This window comes from Bidens hawaiensis, unplaced genomic scaffold (genome assembly GCF_021521415.1).
Source record: "Bidens hawaiensis isolate Kalapana, Puna unplaced genomic scaffold, B.hawaiensis_p1.1 tig00025981_1, whole genome shotgun sequence".
NCBI lineage: Eukaryota > Viridiplantae > Streptophyta > Magnoliopsida > Asterales > Asteraceae > Bidens > Bidens hawaiensis.
In genome coordinates this window covers 279,277-285,371 of record NW_027494176.1, presented here as the reverse complement: position 1 = coordinate 285,371, position 6,095 = coordinate 279,277, and the positions used below count along the sequence as shown (strand labels likewise).

Genomic DNA, 6,095 nt, shown 5'->3' with positions numbered 1-6,095 from the left:
ATTCAAATAATATTCAAATAATTCGTTATCTATTAAAAACCAATAATTATAGGCTAACATATGAACAAGGCCCATATTGGAACAACATCAATTTGAAACCCTGACAAGATTCATATTCAAATAGTGACAAATCGGTTATATGTTTATTAATAATACATACCAATTAAACAGGAACTGTGTAAAAAAAAATGAAAAGACAAATTAGAAGCACATGACTAGTTTCATTGAAATCATAATGCCTGAATAATAATAATATTAATTAGATCATGTTCACAATAGAAGACCTTTGCATCAAAATCTTGGACAAGTGCCCAGACATCAAACAACTGAAAACAATCCACTGCAAGTTAATCACTGCTAACAATCTGGCCTCAGCCTCACACATTGCTCTCAAACTAATGAAAGCTTACTCCGATTGCCGCCAAATCACACTCACCCGCCAACTGTTCGACCAAATGCCTCACAAAGATGTTGTCTTTTTAAACGTCATGATTCGAAGCTACGTCAACAATACACTCTATAACCAAGCAATTAACATGTACATAACCATGCATAGGCTTAGCATTATACCAGATCACTTCACAATTCCTCAGGTTTTGAAAGCGTGTTCGGGTTCCGGGTGTTTACGGGTCGGGTTACAGACCCATGTTGCTGTTTTTAACAAGGGTTTGCATTCAAATGTGTATGTGGGAAATGGGTTGGTTACAATGTATGCCAAATGTGACCGCTTGGTGAATGCGCGTCAAGTGTTCGATGAAATGCCTAGCAGAGATGTCGTTTCCTGGAACTCGTTGGTCGCTGCGTATGCGCAAAACGGGATGTTTTGTGATGCGTTGGAGGTTTGTCGGACGATGGTGGAGTGTTCGGGTTTGAAGCCTGATGCGGGCACGATGGCTAGTCTTGCCCCTGCGGTGACGTGTTCGACGAAGTCAGAAAATCTAATGTTTATGAAGGAAATGTTTATGAGCCACGCGCGGGATAGTTTGGTTTCGTGGAATGTGATGATAGCTGTGTATGTTAATAATGAAAAGCCTGCGGATGCGGTTAATCTTTATCTGCAAATGGAAAGTTGCGGGATTGACCCGGATTCGATAACAGTTGCTAGTGTGTTACCGGCTTGTGGGGATCTTTCGGCTTTAACGTTGGGTAGAAAGATTCATGAATATGTGAAAAGGAGGAGGCTTGTTCCTAATCTAACAGTAGAGAATGCGTTGATCGATATGTATGCGAAATGTGGATCTTTAAACGATGCACGAAAAGTGTTTGATGAAATGGCTAGGAGAGATGTTGTGTCGTGGACTTCTATGGTTTCCGCTTATGGCATGACTGGTGACGGTCAAACTGCGTTGACCGTGTTTTCAGACATGCAGCAGTCAGGTCTCACGCCCGATTCCATTTCCTTTGTTACGGTTTTATCAGCCTGCAGCCATGCCGGATTGTTAGATCAAGGAAAGCAGTTTTTTAAACAAATGACTGATGAATATAAAATTGCTCCGAGGCTCGAACATTTAGCTTGTATGGTGGATTTGTTGGGGCGTTCTGGGAGAATCGATGAAGCGTATGAGTTTATTAAAAACATGAAAATGGAACCAAATGATAGAATTTGGGGAGCGTTATTGAGTGCGTGTAAAATTCATTCTAACATGGACATTGGTCTTATTGCAGCTGATCGTTTATTTAAATCGGTTCCTGAACAAGCTGGATATTACGTTTTGTTGTCAAATATATACGCGAAAGCAGGCAGATGGAAAGATGTGACAGCTATTCGGTCAATGATGAAAGTCAAAGGAGTCAAAAAGGAGCCTGGTGTTAGTAATGTTGAGCTTAATAATCAAGTTCACTCGTTTCTTGCTGGTGATCAATCACATCCACAGTCTAAACAGATTTATGAAGAATTGGACGTGATCGTAGGGAAAATGAGAGAATTAGGGTATGTACCCGAGACAGATTCTGCACTTCATGACATTGAGGATGAAGATAAAGGAAACCATCTTGCGGTTCATAGTGAAAAGCTGGCTATTGTGTTTGTTATTATAAATACTGAACCGTTTACGCCTATAAGAATTACCAAGAATCTGCGTGTTTGTGAAGATTGTCATATAGCTGCTAAGCTCATTTCCAAGATTGTTGAACGAGAAATTATTCTTCGGGATACAAATCGATTTCATCATTTCAAGAACGGTTTTTGCTCGTGTGGTGATTATTGGTGAGTGTTCTAACTTATAAGTACCTTTATTGCAGACAAAGTAACAAACTTTCATGTAAATTTTGTTCTGTTTTTTTGCCATTTGATGTTACAAATTTTGTATTCATTTGATGTAGTTAACCCATTAAACCGGGAAAAAAAGTGGCATTGTGTATAGTATTTGGCACTTTTTTTCTCCTTTCTTATAATATACCAATGAAAAGTGGCCTTCCGTTCTTGTCTTGTTTAACAACACTTTCTATTAAGGTATTTATAAACAGTTGAAACTTGAAACCAACCTGAACCGCCTAAACCGAAACAAGCTGATCGGTTTGACTAGTTTGAGATTCAAACGGTTTTGAGGTTTTGACAGTTTAATATTTTGATTTGGTTTAAAACTTGAAACCGGATGTGTAAACCTAACCAGCCATTTAACCTTTGTTATTTATATTATTTGTTCGTTTTTGAATGTGGTTATATATATGTGTATTATAGTTAAAAATGATCTTAGTTTTAATTAAAACAAAAACAAATCAGTCCCAACCAGTAAAACTGGCTGGTCCAACCATGCCACACCCAACTAGGGTGTAAAGGAACCAAGACGCTTATGAGCTACTCGAGAGCGCCTCGCTAAAAACTCAAACTGAGCCGGGTTAATGAGCCCAAATCTAAAAACAAGCTTATCTAATAAACAGGCCCAAGTGCAAGCTTTATATATCGAACTCGAGTAGTTTCCTGAGCATAAACTTATTATTTATATAATTTTTATTTAATGCGTAAGTGTGAATTTATAAATAACTATTATTGTCAACAAAATTACAGTAAAAGTAAGTTAGTAAATATATATTATTATATATACAAATTGTTATTATAAAGATATAAATAAAAATTGTAAGATATATAATAATTAATAATCTATAAGATATAAACAAGTCAAGCCTGAGCCGTACTCAAGCTTTTGAAAAAGTGCTCAAGATGAGCTGAGCAGGCGGCATGAGCACTTGTAAGTTAAACAAGCTGAGCTGAACCTTAGGCAAGCGCGGGCATGACTCGGCTCGTTTACACCCCGACACCCAACCCTCGAAGCGTTAGCTATCCTTTCGACTCGCAATCTTCAAAACCGGTAGAACCATGGAACTTTAACTTCAATAACTGTACCGGATTCATTACATAGGTAACAAACTCCAAAAATAGTGGGAACAAACTAATGTTTAACAATCTATCCCACATTGACCTCTAATAGAATTCAGCTTATCGTCTGTCGTAAACGGGTCAATCCGGACCCACAAAAGTGAGAAAATCGAAGCCAGTAGAATCGACCACACGATAACAATGGTCGGGGTTCGGTTTCGTCTCCCCAACAAACCTTTAAGAAACGGTTATAAATAGACGATGACCCATATCGCAAAAAACAGCTTCCCGAACAGCGGGCCCCACGACTGGTATCCACTGTTGATTGCAGATGAACGACTAGTTCAAACTTCAAACGCTTGTTATATCTTTTAGTAAGTAATTTCATCAATATCTAGAGTTCAAAATAAGATGTTTGACCCTTAAAAGTCAACAATGTATATGACTTGACATTTGACATACCTCAGGGAATAATAAACTTATTGGTGAGCAGACAGACTGCCGGAAGTACACAGTAAGCAAGCAGCGGAAGTGACGTGAGAGGATAGACGACGGCATTTATATAAACAAGCTGCCTTGAAGCAGGACGTGGTGGCATGCAGTATTTGATATCCATCCCCTTGCATGCATCCGGAAGCCCGTTAACATATCTTCAGTCAGCGACCCGTAAATCCATCCAATCTGATTATGTAAACCAAGAACATGATTACTGGAGTCCAGAAGGGTAAAATAGTCATTTTGATGTAACATTACCTCTTTGCCCCACTCGGTTTTATCCTCATACTCACAGCTAATAACATGTATAGCTTCTGATACGAACCCGTCTTAAGCTGAAGGGTCCAAGGGAGATAAATGGGTGAGGACACTGAACAGTCTACGTAACCACGACATTTATTAATAAAATTGTGTTTGTATAAGTGTTCATGTTTTAGTTTATGGATATCGGGGTTTTGTTTATCAATTACGGGTTTTTATACCTTTTTGATCGGAGACCTAATCATTCTCGAATTGGGCCAACCATCCTCGATCTTGTTTATTTCTATCAAATTAATATTATGAAAATTTAGCAAACAAAGTCCATGTGTTGACCTTTTGAAAGTCAACAAAAAACCAGAACTTGGCTCCTCACGTCAAAGAAGACAATATTGCGATTAGCATATCAATCGTGCAAATCAATTCCATCGAATCTTTGAGGGAACTGAACATAGCATGTTTTCTTTCCGAAACTGGAATGCATATATAAGCATTGCATGAATACACAATCAAGCATGCAAAAGTCCCATTTTGAATACAAAATTACAGGCCAAAGCACTCATGGCACCGGCTTTCTTGTGCCCAGACGTTTTTCACGAGATACATAAACCAAACGAGGTAATCAGTCCCAAGAACATAATAATTATCATCATCATTGTTATGTTCTTTTACACGTGTCAGATTATAATTGGTATAGAAATCTCGTCGAAACTTATTCAAAAGTCTCACTTCAAATAGCTATATTGGGAATTTTCCCTATAAAAATTTATGGAAATATTATTACATTAAACTTTTTGATAATTTTTATTCCTGTATTTGTTTCTCTATATAATTTTAGGTTTAGCTTTACATTTGAAGTATTTTATGATTTTGTTAAATACATATTTAAAATAAAGTGATTATAGAAATTGTGAGAGCATCTTCAACGGAAGGTCTTTCAAGGATCATCTGAATAAAGTAATGGCCAAGTGAAGGAGATATGGTAGTGAAAGGGTAAATGAAGTCTGTCTGGCAGTCCAGACGTGTATGTGAGGAAGGTTGAAGAGAGAATGGGGGTGGTGTTGAGACGTTCGTTCATTGACGTGGATCATACCAAGTTGACAAGGATTGACACCATTTACCTTAATTGTTAGTTAGCTACTTGGTGTTCAGCATTTATTAAAATATTTGGACCGGATCTTGACATTAGAGGAAACTACGGTTTTCGTTCATGTGGTTTGTCTAAATCTGCAGTTTTAGTTCAATAGTTTCAAATTTGCGATTTTCGTCCATGTGGTTACATTTCACCTGCAATTTAACCCGAAGTCATTAACCCCTTTAAGTTTGGTCGTTAAACCCATTAGCGTACCACTCACACGAGGGACAATTTTGTCCTTTTTTCCTCAAATACACTCCAGCCCCTCACGTCAAGGGGGCTTGCGAATTACGGTTAGGCTTTATTTGGGGAGAAAAAGGACAAAGATGCCCCTCACGTGAGGGGCATGATGATGGGCTTAATGATCTAACTTAACGGGGTTAATGAATTCGGGTTTAATTGTAAGTGAAATGAAACCACATAGACGAAAACCGCAAATTTGAAAACTTTAGACTAAGACCGCAGATTTGGACAAACCATAAGAACGAAAACTGCAGTTCACTCCAAACTATATTAACTTGTTAAAGATTGATGAGAATAATAATATACCTTAAAAATGTAAGACCAAGAGAAAACCCCTAGTAAAACATATACAAAGTCAATAAACACCCAACACATGCAATGAAATGAGTTTTGTTATTAGCTTAAGCATAACTTGTTTAACAAAAAAACACCCACAAATGAAACTGTCAAAAAAACCCCATGGTTCATATTATTTTATTCTAAAAAAGAAAAGCAATTGAAGCCATATCCTTCTATCTTCACAAGTCATCCAAACCTTTTAGCAATTCAAAACAAAATAAAACAGAACATAAGAGGATCAGAAGATCGTAAACCACAGGGGCAAAATGGTCAAAACAACAACCTCCTCAACTTCATTCATACTGCATC

At 37.5% G+C, this 6,095-nt stretch overlaps 1 pseudogene; it reads left to right on the top strand.

Annotated features, from left to right (window-relative positions):
* The first annotated feature begins 227 nt into the window (after positions 1-227).
* On the top strand, positions 228-2,408 carry LOC143572625 (putative pentatricopeptide repeat-containing protein At3g49142 pseudogene; annotated as a pseudogene).
* Positions 2,409-6,095: the final 3,687 nt, after the last annotated feature.